This window comes from Gopherus evgoodei, unplaced genomic scaffold (assembly GCF_007399415.2).
Source record: "Gopherus evgoodei ecotype Sinaloan lineage unplaced genomic scaffold, rGopEvg1_v1.p scaffold_33_arrow_ctg1, whole genome shotgun sequence".
Lineage (NCBI taxonomy): Eukaryota > Metazoa > Chordata > Testudines > Testudinidae > Gopherus > Gopherus evgoodei.
The window spans coordinates 5,130,773-5,151,513 of record NW_022060005.1 but is presented as its reverse complement, the minus strand read 5'-3'; the positions used below and the strand labels follow the sequence as shown (position 1 = coordinate 5,151,513).

Sequence of the window (20,741 nt, the reverse complement as noted above, 5' to 3'; positions counted from 1 at the left end):
CTCCCCCCTCCCTGAGTTTTGTGACTAAAATATGTTATGAGATCCTGCAAATTTTCAAACAAGGTCAATTTGGGGTTGAGCGGGGATGTATCTCATGAATCCCTTAACCAAATGACACCATTTTTAGAACACTATTTCTAACTAACTCCGTCCAATTTTCAAGTGGGTCTGCCTATGCATGTGGACTTTGGGCACATTGAAAACTCACCTTTCAAATAGACAGCGCTGTGTAATCTTAACTTTAGCACAGTCCCATAGGGCCAAAACTATAAAAGGGACCAGTGATTTTGCGTAATTCTTCACTCTGTCACAAGCTCGATGCAAATATAATTGCTTTGAGTCTGATTCACCACTGAGTTTCTATAGCATTATGCCCGTGTATGTCCAATGGGCCAGAATAATCTGGTGTAAATCAGTTAATGGAGCTATGGGGATTTACACCAGATAAGGATCTGGCCCTTGAATTTCAAAGGAGCTACACTGGTCATAAAACTGGTATAGTGGAGTACAAGTAATCAAGACCTATAAGATGTTTGAAATTCAAGCTATGTGGTCCCAAGTTGGTCATCCAAAAGTGGAGGCACTCAATATCTGTGGTAATTTGGGTCAGGGCTCATAAAGCATGGATTGCACAATGCATAGTACCTGATATAGAGCAAAGGGAAATTACCACTGACCTGAATAGAAAAGGATGTGAATCAAACTCTGGATTGCAAAAAGCCCAAGATATGAAGTGTTTGAAGTGTTTGAAAAGAATCCTAACTCATACTGTCCCAATCTACACCTGAGATCCTACCACCCCCACATTTGAGGTGTCTGAAATTCAAATCCAACTTAAAGATCAAAATTTTGCAACTGTCCTTTATCTTCAAATGACTGAAAAAGCAGCAATTTTGTTATGGGAAAAAGACCTGCTAATATATGTATTTGTTAATGACCAACAATATGCTTGGTGTTGTGCACAACTAAATTACCAATATATGAATCACTGGAAGAACAACTCAAAAACAGCAACAAGCCAGATGCCTACAGATCCCTGCATGGAATGATCACATTTGCAGACTCCTCACCACAGTGACATGTGCAAAGCTAAGGCAGACTTCTCACCAAATACAGAACTGGGAATCACAAACTGGGAGGCACAAAAAAGTTTAAACACAGAGAGTAGTGATGAAAAATTGGGTGGAGGGAGAGATTGGATTGACCCAAAACAAAAAATTTGCAATTTTTTCAGTGAAATTAAAAAGTCAAAAACTTTAATTTTAGGTCAAACAAAACATTTAGTTTCACCCAAAATGAGACATTTCACTTCATTTTTTAGGGATCTTCGTTACTGGTTTTAAAACACAAAATGGAAGTAAAATTTGAAATAAAATGTTATTCCAAATTGAAAAATCAAAATGTTTCTTTTAGAAAATATCAAAACAAAATGTTTTCAATTTTTCAGTGTTCTTTTTTTTTCAGGTACAACAATTTTCTGAATTCAACCTGAATTCATAAACTGTTTTGTTTGACCTGAATACACAGTTTTACGTGGGAAGAAGTTTCATCTGAAAAAAATTCACCCAGCTCTTGCAGTGATTATGCAGCCAATGTGACAGCTGAGAGATTGTGATGGAGAGACACTTTCATCTCCAATGCACCAAATATGAGAAAGAGCAAGAGATTCTGCAAAATGTCAAGAAACATAAAAGACATTCTATCAAAAGCAAAGTGGAAAAAAGATGTTCCCAAACTCTGGGAGAAAGGCAGAGACAACATGCCACCAACCCAACGAGCCGTGGGTCCAGAGCAGGTGATTATGAGAAAGGGACACAGCGGATCATACTCCAAATCAAAGCTAATATGAAGATTTTTTTTTTCCCCCTGAGGAAAATTTGGATAAAGACAAAGACACTTTTATTCCAGAATAAGAGCATCCACACCTGGGGGTTAAGCAGGAAAAACTATTCCAGAATAACCCTCTCCAGACACAACTGTGTAAAACTTTATGGGAGTGGGTGAATAAATAATCCCGCTGCAGGCTTCTTGTGGCAGGAAGTACTGCCCTCTGAAGTAAGGGATTGCAGGGCTTGACGCTTAAATGCTCCTAGAAGTAAGTGGCATTAAACAGTTGGAAGAAGAGCATGAACTTAAAATTGGAGAGTTTTGCACTTACCTAAATTCGGGAGCGTTTCTGTACAGTCTTCATCAACTAGCTGCACCAAGGATCACTTCCTCATGCACAGCTGGAACAGAAGGTGTTGATCTCTTCACACACTCCAAAGGATGCATTGCTTCATCAGGCAGGATGGCAGTTTTTATTATTTATCTGCACTGTCCCCTATGGGATCTGATCTCCCAACCATTTTGTAGTTTGAATAACTCCATGATGACGATAATGATTTGTAATGCAGTAGCACCTAAAAGCTCCAATCATGGACCAAGCCCCCATTGTGCTAGGCACTGTATAAACACGTAACAAAAAAAAATCACTTCCCCGAAGACCTTACAACTAAGTAATGTGTTAGTATAAGATTGTTCTGCTTTGACACAGTATGCAGGGGAACTCTCACAACAGAGCATGTGTATAGTACTATATATTATTAATTCAAATTGTTTTTTAATCATTAACTATTACTGATTGCCACAAAACAAATGAGCTCAGAACTCAGTTAGTTTTCTGGGAAGTGCTAGCAGTGAGATAACAGATCCAAAACCCCACTGCTCCTCAGTTTGGAGATTTGAAGATAATTTGGTTTGACTTTTCCTGAGCCTTATTTAACATATTGTAGAACAATAAATTGACTCCTTTGCTCCTGATTTACATGAGCTTGAAGATTGAAGGGCCCCAAGATTAGTGTCCCATTCTTCTAGACACTTTGCAGACACACTGGAAGAGACACTTGCGGTCCTCAAAGGCTTAAAATCTAAACATGCAAGACAGAGAACTCTGGGGCAGGGAGAGGGAAGGTGGAGAAACAGAGGCCCAGAGAGGAGAAATGACTTGTTCCAAGGTCAGCTAGCAGGTGAGTGGTTGAGTAAAGACTAGAACCATATGTTCTACCTATGAAACATGCTGCATCTACATAGCTATTGATCAGGAAAACATTGATAGGCAGCATGGTCTAGGGGTAGGACACTGGAGTCAAGACATTTGGGGCTTGGTTCTGTTTGAAGCTCTACCACTGTATCCCTGCTATGCAACTACATAAGATGGTTTACCGCCTCCTATATCTACAGCCAGATATGCCTGTGAGAAGTACATAATGTTGGCAGAAATGCCAATAGTCTCCCTTTTTCTTGAATTCAGAGTGTAAATGGAGCTGCATTATAGCCATAGGAGCACTGGGGTCAGGACAAGACCAACACATGAAGCTGGGGTCTTTTTTTTTTTAATCTCGGTCTTTTATGGAAGGTGATGTCATCTGATGATGTAACTGTAAATTCCGCAACAAAAGATACACTTCCCAAGTGTGGGAAATTTCAGAGTTGGGCCCTTAACATTCAGGAAGTGATGAAGTTGCTCTCCTGTGCAATGTACCGTAATGCAGCCTGTTGGGAAAAAAAATCTCCTAATACATTTAGTAAAGTTTACCATGACTCAATTTCCACACAAATATTCCTTTATTGATCCAAAGGTCCCTTGGTGTTGATTACATCCCAAATACAAATACAAGCGTATGCCCATTTATACTCTATCTCCTAGCAATAATTCAGTTATAAGCATTGGCCAAATACCCAAAAGAGGATCAGGCTCAGGAGATACTTTCCCATCATGATGTGACTCCACAAGGGTAATAAAAATCTCTGTCAAAGAAACCTCTACATACCTTATCTTTTATACACTAGAATAAACAAGTGATGTCATTGCTGGATCTTGATACTTAGCTAAAGCCAGAAGAGGCAGTTAGGGCTGAACCCTGACTTCTGACCCACTCAAGACAAGATTAATGATGCTGCCTCTCCAATGTTTTCTTCTTATCTTATTTTGCTATATTTCTTCCCAGCAACTAGACTAAGGATTTTTTTTAAACAATCTATATAGCATTAATCGAATTAACCATATTTTCTTTATTTTGATGACCTCAACCCAACCCTTAAATAAGATATTGCTGTATTTCAAGGGTCACTACTAGTTTAACACAAAGAACCCTTTTCTTTTCTCATGATCTCAGGTCTTTTTGGTCACATGCTCTTTGGGCCTATCGCTTATGCTAACATCCAAGCTCAGTTTAAAACCACAGTTGACTCAGGCCTAATGTAGGCCTGTATTCCTACACAGCCTTAACTCTGCCCACTTGTGGGATGCAGCATTTGCGTGTAATTTTGGGGTAGCAACTGCTTTGTATCCAATTGTGCTCTCTGTGAATGCATCTGTTAATGTGAAAGCATTATAACCCACCCTACAGCAGGGTGTGGCTGCGGATTCTACAGCATTCCATAGAGTCTCCAAGTGCTGGGTGTACCACGGGTGTGAAGGCACTCAGTGAAGGCAATCCAAGCACTCAGTTCTTCTGGCTCTGGCCCTTTGTGGATTGTCTGGAACATGGGCACATTTTGGTAACACGGAGGATTGCACTGCTAGGTGTGCCAGAAATGAAGATGCAGTTACCCTCGACACCACGGCTGTAATTTACTACACAGACTGATAAACTGAATATGCAATCCAATCCCTAAGGCCATTGAGTACAGAGGTATGATGGTGGGGATCTTCAGCCTTGAGCCAGGGATGCTCACTTCAGGCCACCCCTCTCCCAGAAGCATTGTGCACTTCCCTGTAGATTTCCTGGGCAAAGCCCGTTTCTTTTATGTCCGGAAAAAACTGCGTGAGGGCAGGTCCTATTGGCTTAAATCCAAAACAGGAACATTAGCACTGGCCTAACAAGAGTCCGTCTGCTTGCCTCTGTTTCTCTACTGACTCAGTCTCGTTGTTTACGCACATGGTGCAGAGCTGCTGTGTTCAAAGACTCAGAAATCCCATTAGCTCCTTTCCCTTCCATTTGCCTTGGAAGCAGAGCCTGGGACATTAAAATCACACTTACAGCAGGTCAAATATATTCTATTTTTTTTTTCTGACAGAGATTGAGTTTCATCTGCTTTCCTCCCAAAATTACAATTGTTTGTCAGAAACAGACAATACATCAGCAGAAAATGGATTTTTTGTTCATTTTTTTGCCAAAATTTTGGATTGCCCCAAATAAAAATATTTGTCATCTGTTTACGTAACCCTCTTTCCCTGGGCATCTGGTGTTCCTGCGGATAATGGAGATCCTGGGGTGTTCCCAAAGGTGGTATTGGTAGGTAGGAAGCTTCTATCAACCCATCTGCAGCATCTCTCTACTCATAGGAAGAACGACTGTTAGTGATGCCTCCTCCTGGATTTGCATTGTATACCTGTTAGGGTACCTTGGCAGCTTCCAGGTACAACTCCGGCCTAAACCATCAATAGGCCTAGCAGATAAGGGCAAATGATACTTAGTGCTCTACAGAAAGCATTAACACCCAAGTTGGCCTAAGGAACAGCTTTACTTACAAGTAATATATTAAGATACAATGACAATGAAATAGAATAGAAGTACTCACCACAATTTCTGTGACTAGTGAATTGGTGGCATCACAACAGCTCAGCTAATGGTGGCAATTTATAAACATGAAAGTAAACTTAACCACTACTTCCAAAACAGAGGTTTATGTAAAAACTAAGCTTAAACTTACAGAAGAACATTAATCAGCAAAGAATTCCCCATGGCAGAGGGGTGGGGGCAGGATGAAATCCTTACTGGCATCACCCCACACACTTTCCCTCTGGGAGAGATGGAGGCCAGAGCCCACAAGCCCTGAAGCTTAGCTGACCAAAGAGGGTTAGAGAGAAGAAGAAAAGATGAACCATAACTGAGCTGTGCAATGGGAAGGAACAGAGTGGGAAGCTCAGTAGAGAGAGTACTACCCTGCTGCTGACCCCAGTGTGACCTAAGAAGGCACTGTGCCATAGAAGGTGGTGTGGGTGACAAAACAGGTGGTGCACTGCTCTTCCAGTGGGTGCTGACCACGATACCCAGCCATGCTGCAAGAACTAGGGTAGGGGATCCATAGGGGGCTCTCCCTCCTGACAGTCAGTGCTAAGCCCAGTGCCCCAGTGTAGTGCTAGGGCATGCTGTGGTGCTGGGACTGGGGTGGGGGCTCCATGGGGGATGCTCTCCTCTCTGTGCTACTGTTGATACCAATGTCCTAGGATTTGGAATGTGGATGATGAACTGCAGGATGCATCATCTTTTGACTGAAAAATAACAACACCCATGTCCTTCAGCTTATAATTTCTAGGGCTTGGATTTTGAAAGGAGCTTAAGTGAGTTGGACACCTAAATCCCTCTGAAATAGGACGGTTGTTGGACACCTAGAGCCCTCAGGATCTCTTGAAAATACCACCGTCAATGTCAAGGTTTCAAGTCTGGCAAAATCCCAGGTCTGTCCGCTTCTTCCTCCTTTCCCCATCTCTCCATCTTTTCATTTGGATTCAGCCATAGAGCCATAGTATTTAAAGTCACCAGGGACCACCAGATTATCTAGTCTGACCTCCCATGTAGCACAGGCCACCAGCACCACCCAGCACCCTGACACTAATCCCAACAACCAAAATGAGACCAAAGAATCACAGCCCACAGGAGACTAGACTATGATGTGCCACAGACAGAGGACAGGAGGGACCGAGGGGCTCCAATGCCCGAGGCCCCACAATGGCAGGGAAATGATTAAGTGAGCCACAGGATTCTCCTTCCCCTCCAGTCCCAGAACAACTGCTGTTCTCCATCCAGAGGCAGCTGAATTTTGGCAGGTGAGTGAACCCAGCCCTGTGGACATGGCCCTTTGAGGCACCACAAGATGAATTAGAGATGGATATAGCTTACCCTGGGGAGCTCCCTCTGAACTTTGGGAAAGTGAGAAACATTTTGACAAGTTACAGAGTGGAGAAAGGAAAAGAATAAATGTGTGTCTGTGCTCAAAGTCACAAAAAGGGGCACAAGAGAATTCCAAATGACCAAATATCCAAAAGTTTCAAAAACCAAACCACAACAACACCAGCAACACCAGCAAAAGTGGAACTCATTTGCACAGGAAGATGTTGAGGCCAAGAATTTGACCAAGACTAACCTCCAGGCTATTAGCAGGGAGTCAACGTTCAAGTTCCTGCTCTTCCAGAGTGAGAGGAAGAATTTCAAAGGGGGTCTTCCACATCCCAGGTGATAGCTCTAACCACAGGCTACTGAAAAACTTTCCCAAACTTCCCACTGAAGTTGTCATTGAAACTGATATGCTTCTGCAAAACATTTTGGTTTGGTGAAAAGCAATTTTTTAAAATGGAAAATGTTTTTTCTTGAATATTTTTTGATCAGCTTGATTGAGAATGGGCTTCAAACACAGGAGACCTAGTTCTTCCTCCTCCTTTCCCGCTCTCTCCAACCAAGTGATTCTTAAGAGAACAATTTTCTCTGTAAGGTTCTCCACAGAGCCCCTTTTATCTCGTTGCTCCTCAAGCTGTAGATGATTGGGTTCAGCATGGTCATTACCACTGTGTAGAACAGGAAAAGGAACCTGTTGCAGTCCAGGTAGTAGCTTATATGAGTTGTAAGTACATAACTCTATCAGAGCACTAGAATAGCGCCATCATGATGAGGTGAGAGGAACAGGTGGGATCTTCAGGATGGTGCCTATGATACATGTGTAAGACCCCACTGTGAAGAGCAAGGGGAAGACAGTGATGAGCGTGCTGCTAGCTAGGGTTGCGACCATGTCTGGGGATGTGTTGACGCAGGCCAGCTTTAGCACCAGAGGCAAGTCACAGAAGATAGATGAACCCTAAATCATCTAAGAGCAAGCGTCCCATTCATGCTCTGGTACTTGTGACAATCCCATCCTTACATGGTGAACAGCAAAGGGCTGTCAGATTCAGGGATTGTCCCATTTCTCAGACTTGGTGCTCTGAGGTCACTGAGAGGCTGAGTATGTCAGGGCAGTCTGGAAGGGTCACAGATACTTAGTACAAATATACTGTGATGGGTTAGATCACAGAAATCCCCTTTGAGACTGCCACCAGAATTATCTAGCTATTCGGATTCCCTCCCCAGACCCTACACTACCAGCACTCCCAGCTGTCTTTGAGACACCACTGACTTCCTGAGGAAACTACAATGCACTGCTGACCTTCCTGAAAATACCATCCTGGCCACCATGAATATAGAAGCGCTTTACATCAATATTCCACATGAGGATGGACTACAAACTGTCAGGAACAGTATCCCTGATGAGGCCACAGCACGCTGGTGGCTGAGCTTTGTTACTTTGTCCTCACCCACAACAATTTCAGATTTGGGGACAACTTATATCTTCAAGTCAACAGCACTTCTATAGGTATCCACATGGCCCTACGGTATGACAACTTTTTTGTGGCTGACTTAGAACAATGCTTCCTCAGCTCTTGCCCCTAGCGCCCCTCCTCTACTTGCACTACATTGATGACATCTTCATGGTATGGACCCATAGAAAGGAGGCTTTTGAAGAATTAGACCTCGATTTCAACAATTTCCACCCCACCATCAACCTCAGCCTGGACCAGTCCACGCAAGAGATCCACCTCCTGGACACTACAGTGCAAATAAGTGATGGTCACATAAATATTACCCTATACCAGAAACCTACTGATCACTATACTTACCTACATGGCTCCAGCTTTCATCCAGGATACATCACACGATCCATTGTCTACAGCCAAGCCCTAAGATACAACCGAATTTGCTGCAATCCCTCAGACAGAGACAAACACCTACAAGATCTTTATCAAGCATTCTTAAAACTACAATACCCACCTGGGGAAGTGAGGAAACAGATTGACAGAGCTAGACAGGTACCCAGAAATCACCTACTACAGGACAGGCCCAACAAGGAAAATAACAGAATACCGCTGCCCATCATGTACAGCCCCCAGTTAAAACCTTTCCAGCACATTATCAATGATCTACAATCAGGGCTGGCTCCAGTGTTTTTGCCTCCCCAAGCGGCGAAAAAACAAACAAACAAACAAATACAATCTGTGATTGGCGGCACTTCGGCGGCAGTTCTACCAGCTCCTCTTCATTCTTTGGTGGCAATTCAGCGGCAGGTCCTTCCCTCTCAGAGGGACCGAGGGACCTGCCACCAAATTGCACCAAAGAGCCAGACATGACACGGCTCTCCGTTGGCCGCCCTAAGCACCTGCTTGCTGCGCTGGTGCCTGAAGCCGGCCCTGTCTAAAACCTAGCCTGGAAAACGATCCTTCACTCTCACAGACCTTGAAAGACAGGCCATTCCTCACTTACAGACAACCCCCCAACCTGAAGCAAATACTCACCAGCAACTACATGCCATACCACAGAAACACCAGCCCAGGAACCAATCCCTATAGCAAATCTCAATGCCTACTCTGTCCCCATATCTACTCTAGCAACACCATTAGACCAACCAAACCAACATGTGCAAAGTGAGAGGCAGCACCTTGCAATGTAGAGGGGTTGCACCTCAATACATCAGGAGTGATGGGTAACTTGTTTGTATCTGTGTATAAGAATGCATCCCTGGGGTGGTGTCTTTGTGTGTAGGGGGCAGTGAAGTGTCCTGCCACTGACTGAGCTGTGTCCATTATCAGGGAGCACATATGTATTAGCAGAATTGTAGATACCTGATCTCGGGATCTAGAGACTATGTTTCGTTTGACAATAAACCTGGCTGGGTGCCTTCTTACGTTTTCGGAGTCTGTGGTCATTGGGGGTTCTCTCGGGGTCTGCTGTGTCAGCTATCTGTGCAGAGCCAGGGCAGCAAACACAGGGAACACACACAAACAGCCAACTGTTATCAGCATTGAATAGAGCAGAGCACCACACTGTTGGCATCTGACAACACAAATAACTGTACAGTGCAGTCAGTTATGGGATAAACTACCTCCAGGGTAGAATTCCTCCTAACCTCCAAGTATATACCAAGAGTAACTTCCAAACAAACCATTGAGATTGTTAACAACTATGGTATGATCCCGCGCCATCCAAGTCAACAGAAATTTTGAGTAGGAGCAGAATCAACATCTCTGTGCCAGCCCTATCTAGCTGGATGTCTGAAGCCCTCATTTTCAAAAGTGACTAGTGGTTTTTGGTGCTTTGATTTATGGATTGTTTATTTATTGTGTCCAACTTGAGATACATTGAATGGGCTGGATGTTCAAAAAGGGTGGACCACCCACCCTTTTCAAATTATGTCCCTTTAAAGTGAAAATGTGGGTCATGAAAGATAAGCATTAGAACTAATTGTCTGCAAAGTCCAGTTGCAAAGTTGAGACGGAACCTGGATAAACAGTGCTCTTCTCTTGTACTGATTGCTTCAGAAGCTGGTGACATAAAGCACTTCAGGACAAGTTGGTGGACTGTCTTCCCCAAAACTTTCAGCAAAAAATTAGTTCCAAGGCTTCCCCAATTCACAATGTTTTGTTTGTGTAGATGCCTCAAAGGGACACAGCTCGTCTCTTTGTCATTAAAACCTTTGTTTCTTGGTAATTAAAACTTCTGGGAATAAAGTTAAGGAAAGTTCATTTAGTTTGACACTGGTTTTGAAGCTGGGAATTAACCTCTCGTAACTTGCTTCTGTGACAGAAGATTAGAAGCTGCTGAAATTTCTTTTCTTTTCTTTTCCAGTGTGCCAACATTGAGATGAGTGGGCTTTTAGGCCAAAATTTTCTAAAATGGCTAATAACTTTGGATACTGGAGTGCCCAGCTTGAGGCACCTGATTTTTAAGAACAGACGTCTATTACTTTCTTAAAAGCAGTCTCCTTTTAAGGCATCTCAATTTGGGCTGCCAGAAATTGAGGCATCCAGAATCTCTAGTCAGTTTGGAAAATCTTTGCCCCTAATGTTTTTTTTTTTTGGTGACCTCTTTTCTTGTCCAGATAAAGAAGACTATTCCATAAATCCAGCTCTCCTGTTCCATGCCCCATATACCAAATGCCTTCCAAGACCAATTCAAAGACAGGGTCTAGCATTGTCAGGAGCTGTAGAAATACAGTAAGATTCTGACAGGTCAGCAATGTACCAGATCTTCAGCTGATGCCAGATCTTCAGCTGGTGTAGATCAATCAAGGCCCAATGATTTCCATTGAGCTCTGCTGATTAACACCAGCTGTGGATTGGATCCACTGACTTTAATGCCAAGTTACACTAGCTGAGTATTTGTCCTATTTACTTCAGTGAGGAGACAACTGATTTTCACTAGTTGGGGATCTGGTCCATTGACTTTGATGGAGCTATGCCAAGTTATCCCGTTTGAGGATCTGACTCATTAGCCATCTATTGTCCTATATATCCAGCGCACTTTGTGTCTTTGGTGCATTATGAAATCTGTGCCAGAAGCACCTGAATAACATATACCTACTGATTTGCCTGCCTTAAGTTGGGACCTTTTACATCACTTCCTGATTTAGGATAGGGGCAACATTTAGATGGGGCACCAACAATGAATACCATAACTGTAGGAAATAACATGTGTGATGGTGACTCAGCCACTACTTACCCAAATGCCCTGGTGCAGCACTGGCGGGGGGGGGAGGTTGTGTTTCCGGAGCAGTGTGCATGACTTAGTACTTACTTCCTCCTCACAGTCATGCTGAACCCAATACCCCAGGATGGTGCTGGAGGGTGCCTTGTTGCAAGGAATGGTGTGGGGTTCAGTAGATGATGCTCTCCCCGTACAGTCAGTGCTGATCCCAATGCCCCTTCATGGTGCTAGGGAGAATTGTGCTCCAGGGAGAAGAATGGGATGCTCTCACCACCAAAGCCAGTGCTGAGCACAATTCAAGGAAGGGCTGTGTTTACAGAGTGTTGTTGTCCCAAAGATGTTTACCTATCTGAATTGAATTTAGATGGTGCAAGTATATGGTTCCCAAGGTACTCAGCAGTATGAATTTAAATAACCACCTTCACTCCCTGTTTGTGATATTCTGCGAATGGAGATGAACACTTTGGATGTACCAATGGTAAGGCACTAGGAATCGAGAGGAAAACATAAATAACAAAGGGGCACTTTTCCCCCCTCGTATGTATACAGAATCTTGGGAGATAGAAAGATGGGAGACAAACTTGGGATGCACAGACACAGAGACAGATTTCCGCGGGAGTCAGAAACCAAAGCCTCAACCACATTACACCTGTGGCGTAAGGTAAAACTTTCCAAAATTTGTTTCTATGCATGATTTTTTTAAAGAGCATTGAAGAGTGAAAGAGATTGAAATGAATAATACTATCTGTCTCTAACTCCCTCTCTCAGTCCCTCTATCTATCTATGTATGTGTGTTTCTGTCTAATTATTCATGTGTGTATAGATACTTTTGGATATCTATGTACCAATCTACCTGTCAAAACTGATACTGCATAAAATATGTCTGACACTAATAGAAACGTCAAGTATCAGAGAGGTAGCCATGTTAGTCTGGATCTGTAAAAGCAACAAAGAGTCCTGTGGCACCTTATAGACTGTCAAACGTATTGGAGCATGAGATTTGCTAGGTGAATACCTGCTTCGCCGGATATATGCCAGGAAAGCTCATGCTCCAATACGTCTGTTAGTCTATAAGGTACCGCAGGACTCTTTGGTGCTTTTCCTAACAGATACATATCTTGGCTTTTAGATCTTTCTTTCATTGTGCTGAACTGGGAAGCAGTTATGTGGCCACTATAGGACCCCTTGAGAGGCTGATTGCATTGTTGGTTTTCTGATCCCACCTGGAGAGAACCTAGCAAAAAGTTTTAGAATGCAGGTTTACGTTTAATTGAACCTCCTAAATATTAATTTTTCTCCAGTTATGGTTAATAGAATGGAAAAACTCCAATGGGAATTTAAAAATAGAAAATATTTTTTTCCAGAAAATCTATATTTTTGAAAATGTCAATATTTTTTCAACTTTTTAAAGTGTCATAAATTTTTATGAGCTCTGTAACTAGTCAGAAAAACCCTAGAAACAGTTATTTAGTTTGTTTGTATTCTCATTATTATTTTATTTTCTTGAAATCAATTTGTCAAAAACTTGACATTTGGGCTTTTTCAACTTCCTCTATTCTGCAGGCGAAAGCTGAAATAAGAACGAGCAATCAGAAAAATGTGGTGATGGATTTTGTGCTTCTGGGCTTTTCGCTGTCACAGCCCATGGAGCTCCTGGTTTTCATGCTGCTACTGTCCATCTTTGCCTTGACTCTAATGGGGAACATGGCCATCATCACTGTTGTGTATGTGGATCTCCGCCTCCACACTCCCATGTACTTCTTCCTCTGAAACCTCTCCCCCTTGGAGATACTCTTTGTCCTCTCCATCACTCCAAAGATGCTGGAGAACCTGCTCTCCCAGGCCAAAGCCATCCCCTTCAGGGGCTGCTTCACCCAGTTTTACTTCTACTTCTTCCTGGGCACTGTGGATTTCATCCTCCTCACTGTCATGTCCTTCGACCGCTATGTGGCCATCTGCCACCCGCTCCACTACCCTGTCATCATGAGTGGATATGTTTGTGTCTTCCTGGTCATGGGTTGTTGGTTGTTTGGGTTTCTCTCCACCCTTTGCCCACTTATTTTCCTGTGTCAGCTTCCTTTCTGTGGTCCCAATGTGATAAACCATTTCTTCTGTGACTATGCCCCACTAGTGAGGCTATCCTGCGTCGACACACACTTCCTCCTCATGATCGAGTATGTCCTTTCCTCTGTGGTTCTGCTCACATCCTTGTCTTTTACTGCAGTGTCCTACCTCTACATCATTGCCACAGTCTTGCACATCCCCTCAGCCACAGGCAGGCGAAAAGCCTTTTCCACCTGCACCTTCCACATCACGGTAGCCTCTATCTTCTATGACAGTGCCATCTTCATGTATGCTAGGCCCAGTCAGGGCCGCTCCCTGGACCTCCAGAAGGTGGTGGCTGTGTTCATGGCCATAGTGAGCCCTTTATTGAATCCTTTCATTTACACTTTAAGGAACGAGAAGGTCAAAGAGACCCTCAAGGAATACTTGACCAGAAAGAGTTCTATTCTGCAACCAGAGCCTTGAAACACATAAATCTTCATCTCAGTAATGAATTGCTGCTTTTATCCATTGAGTGTCATTGTTATTTAGTGGAGTGGAAGCTTGACTTAGGCTCAGGTTTCCTGGGTCCTATTCCTGGACCTGCTGTGTGGCCTTAGCAGAGTCTGTTTCCCCTCCCACTCTTTTTCATTTAGGTTAGGATTTTCCAAACATCTAAGGACAGCATCTGTTTACAGGCACTCATGTAGCATAAATAAAAAGAGTTCCTGGGAATTTCAAAGGAGCCTAAGGGACTTAGACACCCACTTCTATTAAATTGCAATGAGATTTGATGGTGAGGGGCCATTGATTTCAATGGGTGCTAGGAATTTAGATGCTTTTGAAAATCCCACTGCCTAAATACCTTTGAAAATATGGCCCTTGGTGCCTAACTCTCAATGATTTCAACGGAAGATAGGCAACTAGGCACTTTTAAAATCCCACTAAGTGTCTATCTGCATGTTTAGGTGCCTAAATAGCATTAAAAATCTGACCCAACTCTTAGGCTCCTTTGCAAATCCCAAATACTCAGTGTCTCAGTATTAATAGTCAGAATGAGCTCTTCATCCTAGATTCATAGATTATAAAAGGACCACTGTAATAATCTTATCTGACCTCCTGTATAACACAGGTCATAGCACTTCCCCATAATAATTCCTAAACCAGATCTTTTAGAAAAATATTCAATCTTGATTAAAAATGGTCAGTGATGGAGAATCAATCAAAACCCGTGGTAAATTGTTCCAGTGGTTAATTACTCTCCCAGTTAAGAATTTATATCTTATTTCCAGTCTGAATTTGTCTAGCTTCAACTTCCAGCCATTTGATCATGTCATACCTTCCTCCTACAGACTGAAGAGCCCATTATTAAATATTTGTTTCGTATGTAACTACTTATAGACTGTGATCAAGTCACTCCTTAACCTTCTTTTTGTTAAACTAAATAGATTGAACTCTTGAGTCTATCACTATAAGGCTTTTTTTATTTTTTCCTAGTAATTTTTAATCATTCTTGTGACTATTCTCTGAATCCTCTCCAACTTAGCAGCATCTGTTTTGAATTCTGGGCACCAGAACTGGACACAGTATTCCAAATGCAGTCACATCAGCACCAAATACAGAGGTAAAATAGCCTCTCTTCTCCTACTCGAGATTCTCCTGTCTGTGCATCCCAGGATCACATTAGCTCTTTTAGCCACAGCGTCACACCGGGAATTCATGTTCAGCTGATTATCCACCATTATCCATTATTCATGTGAGTAAGAGGATCCCGCATCCGCCTGATATGATTCTAACACCTTCCTCTGAAGCATGTGACACTGGCCACTGTCAGAGAGATACTGAGCTGGAAGGACCCTCGATCTGAGCCTTTGTAACAATTCCTATGTGGCTATGAGGCTGCAGTATGCATTGAAGCAAAGGCTGAATCTTTTAAAAATCACAAAAGTTCCCAAGGTTCTGGAACAAACCCCTCAAACTTCTTTGTCTTGTCGAGGGGCGTCAGTCATTGTGGCTTTGACGTCTCTGAATTTAATTTTTTTTAACTTCTATTTCAGCAAAATACTCTGCTATTTTGATCTTTTTATCCTGATTCAGGGCAAAACACAGGAGTTGAAAGATCAGAATTTCCTGTGGGATGGAAACTCCATTCTCTGGCCAGCTCTAGTAAAGGTGTATTGGCCTGTGAAATGCCCTATGTGAAACTGAGGATACATTTTCAAAGGAACCTAAAAGCGTGTGTTACACAGATCCCAATGATATTCAAAGGGAGTTGGTGGCGAATTTTCAAAAAAGCTTAGCAGGTTTTAGCCCTTGCTTTAACACATTCTGCAGCCTCATGCCAATATTCGAATTGTGCCCACAATTCCAGAAGAATGTTGCTAAATTGGAGAGGGTTCAGAGAAGAACCATGAGAATGATTAAAAGATGAGAAAAACATGCCTTATAGCAGAGGTGGGCAAACTACGGCCCGCAGACCACATCCAGTCTGTGGGACCCTCCTGCCTGGCCCTTGAGCTCCCGGCCAGGAAGGCTAGCCCATGCCCCCCCTCCCATGCTGTTCCCCCTCCCCTGCAGCCACACTGCCACTAGGGCAGCAGTCTGGGTGATGGGATTGCACGCTCCTGCCGAGAAACATGGCAGCATGTCTGGCTCCGGCCAGGTGACGCAGCTGCCAGACATGCTGCTCTGAGCGGGATGGTAAGGGGGCTGGGTCGAGGGGGTTGGATAAGTGGTGGTGGTTCCAAGGGGCAGTCAGAGGACAGGGAGAAGGGTGCAGTTGGATGGGGTGGAGGTTCTGGGGGGCGATCAGGGTATGAGGGGGATGGATAAGTGTGGGACTCATAGATGGCCTGTCAGGGGGTGGGGGTGTAGATAGGAATCAGAGCAGTCGGAGGACTGGAAGCAGGGGGATTTGGATAGGGGGTGGGGTTCTGGGGGGGTTAGTAGTGAGGAGTCCCAGGAGGGGGCAGTTAAGGGACAAGGAGGGGGAGTGGATGGATGGTGGTCCTGAGGGGGGCAGTCCGGTGTTGGGAAGTGGGAGAGGTCACATGGGGGCAGGGGGCAGTCTGTTTGAGGAGGCACAGCCTTCTCTATCTGGCCCTCCATACAGTTTTGCAACCCCAATGTGGCCCTTGGGCCAAAAATTTTTCCCACCCCTGCCTTATAGTGATAGACTCAACGAGCTCTATCTATTTAACTTAACCAAGAGATGGTTAAGGGGTGACTTGTTTACAATTTATAAGTACCTACATGAGAACAATTTTTAATAATGATCTCTTCACTATAACAGAGAAAGGTCTTTAATAATTCAATGGCTAGAAGTTGAAGCTAGACAAATTCCCAGTGAAAATAAGGCTTAAATTTTTAACAGCAAAAGTAATTAACCATTAGAACAAATTACCAAAGGTTATAGTAGATTGTCCATGACATACAATTTTAAAATCAAAACTGGATGTATTTCCAAAAGATCAGCTCTAGGAATTATTTTGGGGAAATTCTATAGCCTGTGTTATACAGGAGGTCAGACTAGATGATCACAATGGTCCCTTCTGGCCTTGGAATCTGTGAAAAAGAACCCAAGACATTTTTGAAACTATGAATGAATCTCATAAGTCATATTTTTAAAATATTTAGACACCTAGTGCAATTTTTGAAAAGCAACTAGGTATCTAAAGCCCATTGAAATCAATAGGAGTTGGACACTTAGTTGCTTTTGAAAATCCCACTAGGACCCTAAATAGCTTTAAAAATCTGGCCCTTCATCTTAGTTTTAAAGTTGTACCCCAATTCTTGAAATCATCTCATGAACAACTTCAGCAGAGCTACATCAAGGATTAATTTGAACCTTTTAAACAATCCTTTATTAAAATTAAAATTAAAAGAAAAAAGTTTCAGGTGAGAGTAAGTTAAAGAAAGGTCAAATATAAAAGGCCAACAAGGATCATCAAAAGCATAATTTGTAGGAAACTTTATTTTAGTCAATGCCCCTTAATGGTGACCTACAACTCCCTATCCCAGCTCTGCCAATGTCCCTGCATACCAACCCAGAGTCCACTACAGTCCCAGTTCTGGGCTTTCCCCACACGTTTGCCAATGCCCTTCAGTCCCAACCCATAATAGAATTAATTACATTCACTAATCATTTTTTATCAGTTTGTGATCTTGAAATAGAAGATGTAGAAATGTAAAAAGAAGTTTCTGAATAAAGACCATCCAATAATAATAATAGGAACATTCCATTTTATTCTGTTCTTTGATGATTTTTCTACATTTAGTCCTCTAAGAATCTGTCTGTGACACAATCATCTTTAGGGGTCTTGGGTCTTTTCACCTGCAAGCACTAACTTGATCACACAAGCTCAATATCCATTAGTTCCTGGCAACGGAAGCAGAGATTTTGTGTAAGAGAAACACTAATGCTGAGTAGATATCTCCCTCTGTTTCTATCCTGTCTCTATTTCTCTCTTTCCTAGCCTATCTATCTATCTATCTATCTATCTATCTATCTATCTATCTATCTATCTATCTATCTATCTATCTATCTATCTATCTATCTATTACAAGAAAACCATCAAAAATATCCAACACTATCCTGCTAATATTGCAAAGTATGTGGAGTGCTATGCTCATGTCTGTAGGAACATAGGAATTGCCAGGCTAGAAGAGGTCATAGTTCCGCATAGCCCAGTTTCCTGTCTCTAGCAGTGGACAGCATCAGCTGCTTCAGAAGAAAGTGCAAGAAACCCTGAACTTGGAGATTATGGACTAACCTTCCATAGTGTATATATCTCCCTTACTTCCTTCAGGTAGAGGTCATTTCATACCCCGAAGCACAAGTATTTGTGGCTGAGATTCTGATAGATAGACAGAAATATAGCTAGCTAGCAAGATAGATATCATGGTGTAATGACCATTCCTTTTATTTAGAGGGCTGTGTATAGTTACACTTGGTTATCAAAAAGACCACAATATATTAATGGTTCTTTCACCTGCTCTCCCCCCCAAAAAAAACTCTCCATTTCTTCTTGGTCTTAAGGATTCCTGTCTTGGGTTCAGTTGCCACAGCCCTTTGCTGACAGACCACACTGGCACAGGACATCTCTGTCCATGCCTTTGATTGACATCTGGAGAGGGGGTTGAATGTGTGAAACTCCCTACACTTCAGCACCTCTTCTAGGAGGTTGATGATTTCTCATCTCATTGGTGCTGCCTGCATGAATATACCTGTATAATAGTCACCTTCTTAAAAGTGAATCTTTGCCAACTGTTAAAACCAATACCTTCTCTGACTAGGTCCTGTCCATCCTAACAATCTCCCATAGTTTCCCAGACTAGAATTCTCCCCTGGACATCTTTTTTTCAGTCTTTGGTTTCAGGTCAGCCTCCAAGTGTTCTAGTTCATTCACTCTGATATCAAGGTGAGTCTACATCAACACTTCCACAATGGGATGTTAACTGGAGGAAATGGAATAGTCTTGGCTTTCTAGGCATTGTGGTAACTGAGCTCTGATTTGCATGTTCACTCTTCTTCGGTTTAAGTTATAAGATTATGCCTTCAGTCTAACTTGATGCAGTTTAAGAAGTAGCCTTCCAGATAGATGTTGGATTTCCCCCTAAGCATAACTGCCTCTTTCTCATCCTCTCACTTTTATCTACAGTTGACAGGCTTCATTCATTTTCCTTCTTTGTAGTACTCTGAAACATGTAGATGACAGTCTCCACAAGTGAAATATTAGCCTATTTAATTTTTGACAGTACTGAATTTGAATTCATTTTCTTCCCAGCCTAGTTGAAAAAGCAGATCTGACATGCTGATGGGCAACCACAGCACCAAGGTCAATGAGTTCATCCTGTTGGGTTTTTCTGTGATCTGGGAGCTGTATATCATCTTCATGGTGCTGCTGTAGATTACTAAATCTACATAGTGACAGTCACTGGGAATGTGGTCTTTATCACACACACCTGGGCTGATCACCACCTCCATAGTCCCATGTACTATTTCCTCTCCAGCCTCTCCTTCCTTGACATCATGGTTGCAACATCCATTGCCCCAAAGATGAGGAGGGATTTCCTTTCACAGCAAAAGACCATCTCAGTGTCTGGCTGTATTGCCCAGTGCTACTTCTACTTCTTTCTCATCACCACTGAATTTATCCTCTTGGCCGTCATGCCAGTGGACTGCTACGTGGCCATCTGCACCCCACTGCGCTACTCTACCATCACAAGCCCACGCATGTCTGTTCAGCTGCTGGTGGTGTCTTGGGTTGGAGGCTTCTTTTCTGTCCTCTCCCCCATCATCATCATCTCCCAGCTGCCCTTCTGTGCCCCTCACATCATTGATCACTTCTTCTGTGACACTGATCCATTGATCAAACTCTCCTGTGCTGACACCAGCCTGCTAGAGCTTGTAGACTTTTCCCTCTCCTCCATGGTACTGCTGAACTTGCTCATGCTCACTGTGGTGTCCTACCTATACATCATTGCCACCATGCTCCACATCCCCTCCACAGGCAGGAAAAAGACCTCCACCTGTTCCTCCCATATCACAGTGGCCTCCATCTTCTACGGCAGTTCCATCTTCATGTATGTGGCGCCCAACAAAGCATTCTCCTTTGGCCTCAAGAAGGTGGTGACTCTACAGACTGCCACTGTCACCCACTTGTTGAACCCTTTCATCTACACTCTGAGGAACCAGATGGTCAAGGAGGAGCTGAGGGACTATTTTCTGAGTGGTCAGAAGAGCTTCAGGATGAATTGTAATTAGAATTGTGGAAGGACATTTGTGGGAGGTGGGAGAATGCTACAGAGTTAACCCTGACCCATAGCACTGATCATAGCCAGTCTCCAACACAGTGTGAGAAAACTCGGGATTAATTGTGAATACAATTTCAGGCATAAAATTTGTGGGAGTTCAGGCTAGACTAAGGAACTGACTTTAACTCTCAAACAAAATCCTAACACATAACTCTAACCCTTACCCTTACCCTTAATTTTTCTATAATACCTAATCAATAACTCTTATCTTGACTCCTACTCTTTACCTTTACCTTACTCTTAACTCTAACCTTAACTGCTCATTTTAACCCTGATCCCAATCCTTTATCCTAATTAATAACCCTTACCTTAATAACTCCCCCTTAACTT

At 42.9% G+C, this 20,741-nt stretch overlaps 2 pseudogenes; both read left to right on the top strand.

Annotated features, from left to right (window-relative positions):
- The first annotated feature begins 12,000 nt into the window (after positions 1 to 12,000).
- Positions 12,001 to 14,081, top strand: LOC115641139 (annotated as a pseudogene).
- A 5,330-nt stretch (positions 14,082 to 19,411) lies between these two features.
- On the top strand, positions 19,412 to 20,361 carry LOC115641138 (annotated as a pseudogene).
- Positions 20,362 to 20,741: the final 380 nt, after the last annotated feature.